The 14,035-nt window shown below is 30.0% G+C and overlaps 2 pseudogenes; both read right to left on the bottom strand.

Annotated features, from left to right (window-relative positions):
- Nucleotides 1-4,857: 4,857 nt before the first annotated feature.
- LOC128923442 (phosphatidylinositol 5-phosphate 4-kinase type-2 alpha-like) lies at nt 4,858-9,690 on the bottom strand (annotated as a pseudogene).
- Nucleotides 9,691-10,563: 873 nt separating this feature from the next.
- Nucleotides 10,564-12,193, bottom strand: LOC128923445 (phosphatidylinositol 5-phosphate 4-kinase type-2 alpha-like; annotated as a pseudogene).
- Between the last annotated feature and the right edge of the window lie 1,842 nt (nt 12,194-14,035).

Genomic DNA, 14,035 nt, shown 5'->3' with positions numbered 1-14,035 from the left:
AAAAATATAGTAATTAAATATTTGTAATTATAAATTCTAAAAAAAAGTTAATTGAAGGTAAAAAGATTAATTAAATAATAATAATTATAAAATCTGAAAAAATATTTATTAATAAATAATAATAATTATATCAACAAATCCATTCAACTTATCTTTTTGGTTATATGTTTGATTGTTGTATGCTGGTGGAATAATGTTATAAATTAATTAATTATATATAAATTATAATAAAACATATCAACAAATCCATTCAACTTACCTTTTTGGTTGTATGAGCGCAAATGACTCGCGTTTTTCAATATTTTTTATTTCCCTTTATGAGATTTTTTTGGATTCACTAATGACAATTATGTCTTCTCTTTCTCACTCATTTAATAAGAACAAGACAAGAAATGAGATAACTAGTTTTGTTCTGTTGGGGAAATTCGAAATGTATTAACCCGAGCATGATTAATTCGACTTTTGAGGAACATATTTCTAAGCATTTTAGAGAAATTATTTTTAAAACGTATGCGTTGGTGTTAGTAATTGAAGAAACATGAGGGTAAAGTGGTTAGGCCTGGCTGGCAGGGTTAGTATTGAGCTGGATTTGGTGCGACAATATATGTTTGTTCACTTGTTGTTTTTGTGCACAGTGGGTGTTTTTCAAACGCATATGTTCCCAAACAAATGACGTCGCCAACTTATTGGTCAAAAACTATATCTCAGATACTACCTCACCGATTTTAATGAAATTCGGTATATACTATTTTCATAACAGCCCGATGACACGGACTAAATATGGTTCAAATCAATTACAAGTATCAAAATATTTCAATACAATGACCAAAAATTTCTTAATAAAGCAATAATGAGAACCTTACAAATATTACTATTCTTTTTTTATGTTGTTAACTCAAATAAAATTCTCTTGAATTCCATGAAGTCTAGAAATCGTTTATCATCATTGTTCGGGATCACAATTAACCCTCTCATGCCCGAATTAAAATGTGAGGAGCTAACATTTTTTTTAGTACAGATATATATTAGACTTAACTAAAATATGAAGTGATAAAAATTTCAAAGTACTATGTATCCTGGTTATTAGTTACAGGATGTTGCTTATAAGCAAAAATAAATTATTATAAATAAAGTAAACACTTTTCTCATGAATTTTTTGTTTTTAATGACTCTCTAATCTTTACTTATTTATATAGTTCACTTTGCTTTAAAATAAATCAATCGTAGCATGTTTTGTCGCGCAGTTTCATGAGAAATCTGAATATTGCACTCTTCCTAGAACTCTTTCGTAAGAACACTGATCGAAATTTTTGGAATTTGGTCAAGTTTTCGAGACGTTAAGCACTGTACATGTCCACTTATTTATAATTTAGGGCCTTTTTCTGGCTTTGGTTCTTGTATTTCCATATTATCCGATCAATTTGAGCCATTTTACACTATTTAGAGGGTTAAAGAAAACATTACTGTTAGATCTCAAACGCTTTTACCCCATTGGGGATTATGGGGCAATAGTTGGACCTCTTCAAACTAAACCCTTTGCATGGAATATTAAAACGACAATAATGGGTAATTCAGATATGAAAAAAAGCAAAAATTAATCACCAACTAATTGACAAATTCATTGTAGATGCCTTTACGAAGAATAGGTAACGGTGAAGTACGGTTAACTGTATAACACGTGCTTAACAAGTAAAATAATCGAAGTGTGTAAAGTTTTTCTTGACACTAACAAAATTGAATGATTTTTGTTTTTTGTTGTTCTTGGTTGGTTTTTGCATTGCTTTCGCAGCTTTTTTTTCTTGACATACTGTACTGAATGAATACGTGCAGAGCTCATAACAGAAAATGTTACTGTAAGCTTGCACAGCACATAAGTCTACATAACTGAAAAAACTGGTGGTCAAAAAAATTTAAGTAACAAGATTTAGAAGCCGGTAAGTACAATGTTGCCTATAGGCAACCGAGAACTCGATAACCGATCAGCTGTTCTACATTGTTGTTTTTGCTTTTCATAAGAAGTTGGTAAGTTTCATCAACTGATTAATATTTTTCAGCAGCGACATCTAGCGTAGCTTTTTATCAAAAGATTCAACCAATCGCAGACAAGGAATGTATATCGTACGTCTTTGTCGAAGAGTGGAATTTGATTTTCAAGTCGATTTAAATTCAATTTAAAATAAATAGAGATTTTATTTTGCATGGTAAATCGATCTTAATAAGCGTTTAAATCGAGCAGAGGCCTTTAAATAGATCAATTAGCTCCTGTCTAAAAACGCTATTAGCTGCTTTGGTAACCGTTTTTGTTTACCTATATTCTGTTAACATATGAATAATGGCAATAAAATAGCAACACTTATTACTTGTCAACCTGCAACCATTTTGTTATTGTTGAAATGAAGATTTATGTAAAATGTTAAATATTTATTTACATCTCTTTTCGTCATAATTAAAAAAAAAATAAATGTGCAGAAACTATGTGGTAAAGTGTAAGTGAATAAAGAGTGCAAAATATTAATAAAAACTTCAATATATATCGGGAAAATTCAAGATACACGTTCAAGTGCGAATATCTGGAATATCTCTTAGTCTGGAGAATCACCTCTTTCCAACGGTACCCATTTTATCATCCAAATTTTGGGATAGTATACTACAGTCGACCGCGATATACTAAAGGACAGTATTCTGCGACTTTAAAGTGTAAAGTTATTTTTTTTTATAATTTATTGTAGTTTGCTTTGTGTATCTGAGTGCAAAAATCGTGTTTTCTGGGTTATGATACTATTCATGTAAATGAACGATATGTTGGTTCATTTGTTGTTTGTGTGTGTGTGTTTTTTAAACACAGATGTTTTCAAATAAATGACGTCGCCCATTATAGGTCATAAACCATATCTCAGAAACCACTCCACCTATTTTAATGAAATTCGGGATATGAGCATTTCCGCCAGAAGGTCCACCACGGACAAAATATTAAACATTAATAGAATTGCAAAGTTTTTGCATATTTTCGTAGGAAAATATTTAAATTTATTTATATTAAATTAATATAATAATATTAATATTGTTAAAAAATCAGAAGATTTGTGGTTTTGGTAACTCCTTAAAATTGGTCACGTGCGACATCGTAGGTGTGGAATTTAAAAATTGAAAATTATTTTTTGTCTTATAAAATTGACTTAGTATGTAAATATATACATTTACATTAATTATTTACATATGAGCAAAAACCAAACTTTAAATTCCACTGAAATAGCTATTCAAATAGATTTTGGCGAAAATTATAGGCTTACAAATCAAAATAAGGCTGCTCATTTCAACTAGGTTGTCAGGAGAAAATCGTTTGCTTTTAAAAGTGACAAGTTAACGCATGACATATTATTTTCTTGATAAATCTCTTAACTAAAATTAAGAAATCCTTTAGTTGCTTTTCTAAAATATTTATTTTATTTAAGGTAACTGCTCTCAATTTAAAATCAAATTTATATTATAAAGCCTGCTTGATTATATAAAATAATTAAATACTAAATACTCTTTATTAGAATATAATTTTTTTGCAAGGAGCCGTCGATGGAGTGCGAGCATTTATCAAAAGGAAAGTCTAGCAGATAACGAAATCCAAAAATTTTTATACCCGAGCACAGCATTTTGTGACAAAAACTGTATTTCACATCCATAATACATTCCCAAATATTGTGGTAGAAGAGTTTTGCTTTGCATTTTAACCACATATGGATGATATTGCTGTAAAAATGGATGCATAAGTTCGATCTCTTCCGAAGTCAAGCTCTTTATGATAAAAAATGTATTATAACTGTGGTAAAATTGTGCAACTCGACGATTCAATACGAATTGACTGTGAACGAGTTAATGACTCGCGATAGTCAACATAAACCCTGAATTGTTCACGCAAGTTTCGAACTACTAAGGAAAAGTATTCTTCGGCTTTGAGGTATAAAGTTCTTTTTTGTATAATTTATTGTAGTTAGCTTTGAGTATTTGTACAAGTGTTTGAATATATTCACGTTTGTTTGCATATTTTCATTTTGTCGGTTTGTGCGTGCGTACCATAGTTGGCTTTTAAATATTTACACATTACGGCAGGTGTTTGTAATGTTTTTTTCTTAACTTTTTTTTTAGATAATTTAGTGTTGGATTGTTTATTTGTTGTTTTTGTGCACAGTGGGTGTTTTTCAAACACAGATGTTTTCAAACAAATGGCGTGGCCCACTCACCGGCTGTGAACATATCAGATATTTTGCAAACAAATGAAAAGAACCAAAATAAATAAATACCCATATTCATTTTATGGACTATAAGTATTTTTTTTTTGCACCCGAACTTAGTTTTTCCTTCAATTATTTGTATTGTTCAACTTCAATAATTATTTAGGGAGTTTCATATATATTTTTCTTAGATAAAAATCATTATCGATGCAGGGCTATGGTGACATTTATTTTATTAAATAAATTAATATTTTATTTTCAGATATTAGTCTTTATTTTATACCAAAAGACCCCTCCACTCGTTTCTGTGGCTAACGTTTACATTAAATTATATTAGAGTAAAATTTTCAATATACTGAAAAATTCTTACGCATAAAGACGAAAACGTACTCAATTTATGATTCAAATCACAATTTCAATACAGTGACAAACAATTTCTTAACAAAGCAACATTGCGAACCTTACAAATGTTACTATTATTTTTTATATTGTTAATTCAAATAAAATTCTCTTAAATTCCATGAAGTTTAGACATCTTTTGGCATATTGTTCGGGATCATAAGTAGAAATTTCATCGACATTAATTCTATACTTAACAGCTTTAGCTTTAATGTCAATAAAATATATCATCACAATCCTCGTATTCGCTGTTTTCGCTGCGTCCAGACGGTTGAGACCTTTCGCCCTGCTTCGACACGACACGAAAGCAGTCATGTATGTCGACTAAGAGCGAATAGCATAGAATCAGCATCACTTGACAATGTGTCTAATAATTTCGTTTTGACTTCCTCCTCAATTTCAATTCTTACTTTTAGCTTTATAAAATTCGTTATAATCTTTATAAGTATGTAAACACTTTTATAATTGCTTTTCTGACGTTTCGCGATCCACGGCAATACCTTCCAAGTTCAAGTCAAGATGAGAACCAAATACATTGCGCATAACCACAAACTATTGTTGACCGCTTTCAAGAGTTTTTTCTATACATTCCCAAATATTGTGGTAGAAGAGTTTTGCCTTGCATTTTAACCACATATGGATGATATTGCTGTAAAAATGGATGCATAAGTTCGATCTCTTCCGATGTCAAGCTCTTTATGATAAAAAATGTATTATAACTTTGGTAAAATTGTGCATTTGAGTCGTCGATCAATACGTATCGACTGTGAATGAGTTAATGACTCGCGATAGTCAATATAAACCCTGAATTTTTCGAACTACTAAGGAAAAGTATTCTACGGCTTTGAGGTATAAAGTTCTTATTTGAGTAATTTGTTGTAGTTGCCTTTGCGTATTTGTACATTTCGACAAGTGTTTGAATATATTTACGTTTGTTTGTATATTTTCATATTTGTCGGTTTCTGTGTTGTTTCATGGTTGGCTTTTAAATATTACGGCAGGTGTGTGTTAGAGTTTTTTTTTAATTTGTTTTTTTTTTCATAATTTCACTGCCAGCCAAAGCTGAAAAAGGATTAATTAAACAATAATAATTATAAAATATGAAAAAAAAAATTAATTAAATATTTGTAATTATAAATTCTGAAAAAAAGTTAATTGAAGGTAAAAAAAGATTAATTATATAATAATTATTATAAAATTTAAAAAATATAGTAATTAAATATTTGTAATTATAAATTCTAAAAAAAAGTTAATTGAAGGTAAAAAGATTAATTAAATAATAATAATTATAAAATCTGAAAAAATATTTATTAATAAATAATAATAATTATATCAACAAATCCATTCAACTTATCTTTTTGGTTATATGTTTGATTGTTGTATGCTGGTGGAATAATGTTATAAATTAATTAATTATATATAAATTATAATAAAACATATCAACAAATCCATTCAACTTACCTTCTTGGTTGTATGAGCGCAAATGACTCGCGTTTTTCAATATTTTTTATTTCCCTTTATGGGATTTTTTTGGATTCACTAATGACAATTATGTCTTCTCTTTCTCACTCATTTAATAAGAACAAGACAAGAAATGAGATAACTAGTTTTGTTCTGTTGGGGAAATTCGAAATGTATTAACCCGAGCATGATTAATTCGACTTTTGAGGAACATATTTCTAAGCATTTTAGAGAAATTATTTTTAAAACGTGTGCGTTGGTGTTAGTAATTGAAGAAACATGAGGGTAAAGTGGTTAGGCATGGCTGGCAGGGTTAGTATTGAGCTGGATTTGGTGCGACAATATATGTTTGTTCACTTGTTGTTTTTGTGCACAGTGGGTGTTTTTCAAACGCATATGTTCCCAAACAAATGACGTCGCCAACTTATTGGTCAAAAACTATATCTCAGATACTACCTCACCGATTTTAATGAAATTCGGTATATACTATTTTCATAACAGCCCGATGACACGGACTAAATATGGTTCAAATCAATTACAAGTATCAAAATATTTCAATACAATGACCAAAAATTTCTTAATAAAGCAATAATGAGAACCTTACAAATATTACTATTCTTTTTTTATGTTGTTAACTCAAATAAAATTCTCTTGAATTCCATGAAGTCTAGAAATCGTTTATCATCATTGTTCGGGATCACAATTAACCCTCTCATGCCCGAATTAAAATGTGAGGAGCTAACATTTTTTTTAGTACAGATATATATTAGACTTAACTAAAATATGAAGTGATAAAAATTTCAAAGTACTATGTATCCTGGTTATTAGTTACAGGATGTTGCTTATAAGCAAAAATAAATTATTATAAATAAAGTAAACACTTTTCTCATGAATTTTTTGTTTTTAATGACTCTCTAATCTTTACTTATTTATATAGTTCACTTTGCTTTAAAATAAATCAATCGTAGCATGTTTTGTCGCGCAGTTTCATGAGAAATCTGAATATTGCACTCTTCCTAGAACTCTTTCGTAAGAACACTGATCGAAATTTTTGGAATTTGGTCAAGTTTTCGAGACGTTAAGCACTGTACATGTCCACTTATTTATAACTTAGGGCCTTTTTCTGGCTTTGGTTCTTGTATTTCCATATTATCCGATCAATTTGAGCCATTTTACACTATTTAGAGGGTTAAAGAAAACATTACTGTTAGATCTCAAACGCTTTTACCCCATTGGGGATTATGGGGCAATAGTTGGACCTCTTCAAACTAAACCCTTTGCATGGAATATTAAAACGACAATAATGGGTAATTCAGATATGAAAAAAAGCAAAAATTAATCACCAACTAATTGACAAATTCATTGTAGATGCCTTTACGAAGAATAGGTAACGGTGAAGTACGGTTAACTGTATAACACGTGCTTAACAAGTAAAATAATCGAAGTGTGTAAAGTTTTTCTTGACACTAACAAAATTGAATGATTTTTGTTTTTTGTTGTTCTTGGTTGGTTTTTGCATTGCTTTCGCAGCTTTTTTTTCTTGACATACTGTACTGAATGAATACGTGCAGAGCTCATAACAGAAAATGTTACTGTAAGCTTGCACAGCACATAAGTCTACATAACTGAAAAAACTGGTGGTCAAAAAAATTTAAGTAACAAGATTTAGAAGCCGGTAAGTACAATGTTGCCTATAGGCAACCGAGAACTCGATAACCGATCAGCTGTTCTACATTGTTTTTTTTGCTTTTCATAAGAAGTTGGTAAGTTTCATCAACTGATTAATATTTTTCAGCAGCGACATCTAGCGTAGCTTTTTATCAAAAGATTCAACCAATCGCAGACAAGGAATGTATATCGTACGTCTTTGTCGAAGAGTGGAATTTGATTTTCAAGTCGATTTAAATTCAATTTAAAATAAATAGAGATTTTATTTTGCATGGTAAATCGATCTTAATAAGCGTTTAAATCGAGCAGAGGCCTTTAAATTGATCAATTAGCTCCTGTCTAAAAACGCTATTAGCTGCTTTGGTGACCGTTTTTGTTCACCTATATTCTGTTAACATATGAATAATGGCAATAAAATAGCAACACTTATTACTTGTCAACCTGCAACCATTTTGTTATTGTTGAAATGAAGATTTATGTAAAATGTTAAATATTTATTTACATCTCTTTTCGTCATAATTAAAAAAAAATAAATGTGCAGAAACTATGTGGTAAAGTGTAAGTGAATAAAGAGTGCAAAATATTAATAAAAACTTCAATATATATCGGGAAAATTCAAGATACACGTTCAAGTGCGAATTTCCAACGGTACCCATTTTATCATCCAAATTTTGGGATAGTATACTACAGTCGACCGCGATATACTAAGGGACAGTATTCTGCGACTTTAAAGTGTAAAGTTATTTTTTTTATAATTTATTGTAGTTTGCTTTGTGTATCTGAGTGCAAAAATCGTGTTTTCTGGGTTATGACACTATTCATGTAAATGAACGATATGTTGGTTCATTTGTTGTTTGTGTGTGTGTGTTTTTTAAACACAGATGTTTTCAAATAAATGACGTCGCCCATTATAGGTCATAAACCATATCTCAGAAACCACTCCACCTATTTTAATGAAATTCGGGATATGAGCATTTCCGCCAGAAGGTCCACCACAGACAAAATATTAAACATTAATAGAATTACAAAGTTTTTGCATATTTTCGTAGGAAAATATTTAAATTTATTTATATTAAATTAATATAATAATATTAATATTGTTAAAAAATCAGAAGATTTGTGGTTTTGGTAACTCCTTAAAATTGGTCACGTGCGACATCGTAGGTGTGGAATTTAAAAATTGAAAATTATTTTTTGTCTTATAAAATTGACTTAGTATGTAAATATATACATTTACATTAATTATTTACATATGAGCAAAAATCAAACTTTAAATTCCACTGAAATAGCTATTCAAATAGATTTTGGCGAAAATTATAGGCTTACAAATCAAAATAAGGCTGCTCATTTCAACTAGGTTGTCAGGAGAAAATCGTTTGCTTTTAAAAGTGACAAGTTAACGCATGACATATTATTTTCTTGATAAATCTCTTAACTAAAATTAAGAAATCCTTTAGTTGCTTTTCTAAAATATTTATTTTATTTAAGGTAACTGCTCTCGGTTTAAAATCAAATTTATATTATAAAGCCTGCTTGATTATATAAAATAATTAAATACTAAATACTCTTTATTAGAATATAATTTTTTTGCAAGGAGCCGTCGATGGAGTGCGAGCATTTATCAAAAGGAAAGTCTAGCAGATAACGAAATCCAAAAATTTTTATACCCGAGCACAGCATAATACATTCCCAAATATTGTGGTAGAAGAGTTTTGCTTTGCATTTTAACCACATATGGATGATATTGCTGTAAAAATGGATGCATAAGTTCGATCTCTTCCGAAGTCAAGCTCTTTATGATAAAAAATGTATTATAACTGTGGAAAATTGTGCAACTCGACGATTCAATACGAATTGACTGTGAACGAGTTAATGACTCGCGATAGTCAACATAAACCCTGAATTGTTCACGCAAGTTTCGAACTACTAAGGAAAAGTATTCTTCGGCTTTGAGGTATAAAGTTCTTTTTTGTATAATTTATTGTAGTTAGCTTTGAGTATTTGTACAAGTGTTTGAATATATTCACGTTTGTTTGCATATTTTCATTTTGTCGGTTTGTGCGTGCGTACCATAGTTGGCTTTTAAATATTTACACATTACGGCAGGTGTTTGTAATGTTTTTTTCTTAACTTTTTTTTAGATAATTTAGTGTTGGATTGTTTATTTGTTGTTTTTGTGCACAGTGGGTGTTTTTCAAACACAGATGTTTTCAAACAAATGGCGTGGCCCACTCACCGGCTGTGAACATATCAGATATTTTTCAAGCAAATGAAAAGAACCAAAATAAATAAATACCCAAAATGCATAAAACAAATACCCTCTAAAAAGGTTTTATAAAGATAATATTAAGAAAGTTTAAGATATTCATTTTATGGACTATAAGTATTTTTTTTTTGCACCCGAACTTAGCTTTTCCTTCAATTATTTGTATTGTTCAACTTCAATAATTATTTAGGGAGTTTCATATATATTTTTCTTAGATAAAAATCATTATCGATGCAGGGCTATGGTGACATTTATTTTATTAAATAAATTAATATTTTATTTTCAGATATTAGTCTTTATTTTATACCAGCAGACCCCTCCACTCGTTTCTGTGGCTAACGTTTACATTAAATTATATTAGAGTAAAATTTTCAATATACTGAAAAATTCTTACGCATAAAGACGAAAACGTACTCAATTTATGATTCAAATCACAATTTCAATACAGTGACAAACAATTTCTTAACAAAGCAACATTGCGAACCTTACAAATGTTACTATTATTTTTTATATTGTTAATTCAAATAAAATTCTCTTAAATTCCATGAAGTTTAGACATCTTTTGGCATATTGTTCGGGATCATAAGTAGAAATTTCATCGACATTAATTCTATACTTAACAGCTTTAGCTTTAATGTCAATAAAATATATCATCACAATCCTCGTATTCGCTGTTTTCGCTGCGTCCAGACGGTTGAGACCTTTCGCCCTGCTTCGACACGACACGAAAGCAGTCATGTATATCGACTAAGAGCGAATAGCATAGAATCAGCATCACTTGACAATGTGTCTAATAATTTCGTTTTGACTTCCTCCTCAATTTCAATTCTTACTTTTAGCTTTATAAAATTCGTTATAATCTTTATAAGTATGTAAACACTTTTATAATTGCTTTTCTGACGCTTCGCGATCCACGGCAATACCTTTCAAGTTCAAGTCAAGATGAGAACCAAATACATTGCGCATAACCACAAACTATTGTTGACCGCTTTCAAGAGTTTTTTCTATACATTCCCAAATATTGTGGTAGAAGAGTTTTGCCTTGCATTTTAACCACATATGGATGATATTGCTGTAAAAATGGATGCATAAGTTCGATCTCTTCCGAAGTCAAGCTCTTTATGATAAAAAATGTATTATAACTTTGGTAAAATTGTGCATTTGAGTCGTCGATCAATACGTATCGACTGTGAACGAGTTAATGACTCGCGATAGTCAATATAAACCCTGAATTGTTCGAACTACTAAGGAAAAGTATTCTACGGCTTTGAGGTATAAAGTTCTTATTTGAGTAATTTGTTGTAGTTGCCTTTGCGTATTTGTACATTTCGACAAGTGTTTGAATATATTTACGTTTGTTTGTATATTTTCATATTTGTCGGTTTCTGTGTTGTTTCATGGTTGGCTTTTAAATATTACGGCAGGTGTGTGTTAGAGTTTTTTTTTAATTTGTTTTTTTTTCATAATTTCACTGCCAGCCAAAGCTGAAAAAGGATTAATTAAACAATAATAATTATAAAATATGAAAAAAAAAATTAATTAAATATTTGTAATTATAAATTCTGAAAAAAAGTTAATTGAACGTAAAAAAAGATTAATTATATAATAATTATTATAAAATTTAAAAAATATAGTAATTAAATATTTGTAATTATAAATTCTAAAAAAAAGTTAATTGAAGGTAAAAAGATTAATTAAATAATAATAATTATAAAATCTGAAAAAATATTTATTAATAAATAATAATAATTATATCAACAAATCCATTCAACTTATCTTTTTGGTTATATGTTTGATTGTTGTATGCTGGTGGAATAATGTTATAAATTAATTAATTATATATAAATTATAATAAAACATCTCAACAAATCCATTCAACTTACCTTTTTGGTTGTATGAGTATACATTGTATCCATAATACATTCCCAAATATTGTGGTAGAAGAGTTTTGCTTTGCATTTTAACCACATATGGATGATATTGCTGTAAAAATGGATGCATAAGTTCGATCTCTTCCGAAGTCAAGCTCTTTATGATAAAAAATGTATTATAACTGTGGTAAAATTGTGCAACTCGACGATTCAATACGAATTGACTGTGAACGAGTTAATGACTCGCGATAGTCAACATAAACCCTGAATTGTTCACGCAAGTTTCGAACTACTAAGGAAAAGTATTCTTCGGCTTTGAGGTATAAAGTTCTTTTTTGTATAATTTATTGTAGTTTTTTTTTGAGTATTTGTACAAGTGTTTGAATATATTCACGTTTGTTTGCATATTTTCATTTTGTCGGTTTGTGCGTGCGTACCATAGTTGGCTTTTAAATATTTACACATTACGGCATGTGTTTGTAATGTTTTTTTCTTAACTTTTTTTTAGATAATTTAGTGTTGGATTGTTTATTTGTTGTTTTTGTGCACAGTGGGTGTTTTTCAAACACAGATGTTTTCAAACAAATGGCGTGGCCCACTCACCGGCTGTGAACATATCAGATATTTTGCAAACAAATGAAAAGAACCAAAATAAATAAATACCCATATTCATTTTATGGACTATAAGCAGAGAACGTTAAATATAGAGAAGGTTCATGGTGTGCCGATTGTCAAAGTGGTCCTCTTTTCGCAGGGGTACTCGCCAAGATGAGCGTGTTTCACCACAGAAAATTATTAGCGTGTTTCACCACAGGTTTAACATCAGCGCACTCGAAAATAGCAGAATTGAGCGGTTTCAGTGTTAAATGAGAAAAATTGTGTTAATTTGAATGTTAATAACTGTACGCTTACAGATTCGCTTATATACAGTGCGCAAACGACTCGCTATATAATTTCATTTACATTTAATATCAAAATACATACGTATATATGCAAAACTTTATGATTTATTCCATAAAATGCTTTGAAGTATATAATGAAATAATTATTTTATATACATATGTTAAAATATAATATAATTATATACTGCATACATATGAATATTTATTTTCTTTGGTTATTAAAAGTTTCGATAATATACCAAAAGAATAAAATTTGGCGCATAATTTGTAATTATGTGTGCATGTAAACAAAATCGAAAGAACCATACGCATAATGTTTGTAAATTTGTTTACATGCATATGTGCGTAAATATGAGCCTCATGGTTCGTTGTAAAATCTTCGTTGCCACAGACAACGAATGGCCGCAAATTGTGATTTTTTGTTCTCAAGTCAAAGCAGTGTCGCACGTTCGAAGGGAAGAGGTCCAGGTCCCCAACTCATGTTATCGTTTGAATTTTTATGTCTTGATTCTTACAGAAATCAGTCGTAGTACATTGAAATATGGCATAATACATTGGTAGAATATTTAAATACATTTAATTATTTGTATTTGCTAATTGTACAATAACAATACAATACATAACAATATAATACATAATTAGCGCATTTATAATTAGGGAGGGATCACTTGAAACGCCTCTGTAAAGCTCGATGTGTCGAAGGTTTGATGGCCGCCTGCGCGACGTCAAAACGACGCAACATTGCGTTGTTGGTAGAAAATCGGCTTGTCGTAAATATGTATGAATATGTATGAGCATGCAAACATATCGACATAAATTTTTGCGAGCCTCAAATCAGAATTTTTGCTGAAAAATATTTTAAAAGGCTATGTTGCCATTTTTGTACCTAGGTTTTTGCGATGTTGTAAATTTTCCTTCTGGAGGGAACATTAGAAAAATCTTCAATTTATGATTTTTGTCATCGTCGCGAAAAGCCGTTTGTAGACATGGCATGCGCAGGGAGGTGTGTATGGCGTTGCTTTTATGAATGAAGCAACTTTGCCAAGTGAATGTGCGCTTGCGTTCATGAATGAAAATGGTTTTGTTGTATTTACTACAAAATTTGGCTGCGTTGATTGGCTGCCATATTGACTTGTGATTCTGCTTATGCGTTTGAGGCGCTTGTTGTTTTTGTAGAAAATACTTTTGATTTTTTGTGATGGTGACAAACTTACGTGTACGCATATGCGAATGTAAGTTTGTGTA

The sequence above is a fragment of the Zeugodacus cucurbitae genome, chromosome Y (genome assembly GCF_028554725.1).
Source record: "Zeugodacus cucurbitae isolate PBARC_wt_2022May chromosome Y, idZeuCucr1.2, whole genome shotgun sequence".
In the NCBI taxonomy this organism is placed as follows: Eukaryota; Metazoa; Arthropoda; class Insecta; order Diptera; family Tephritidae; genus Zeugodacus; species Zeugodacus cucurbitae.
This window is presented reverse-complemented; position numbering and strand designations above follow the sequence as displayed.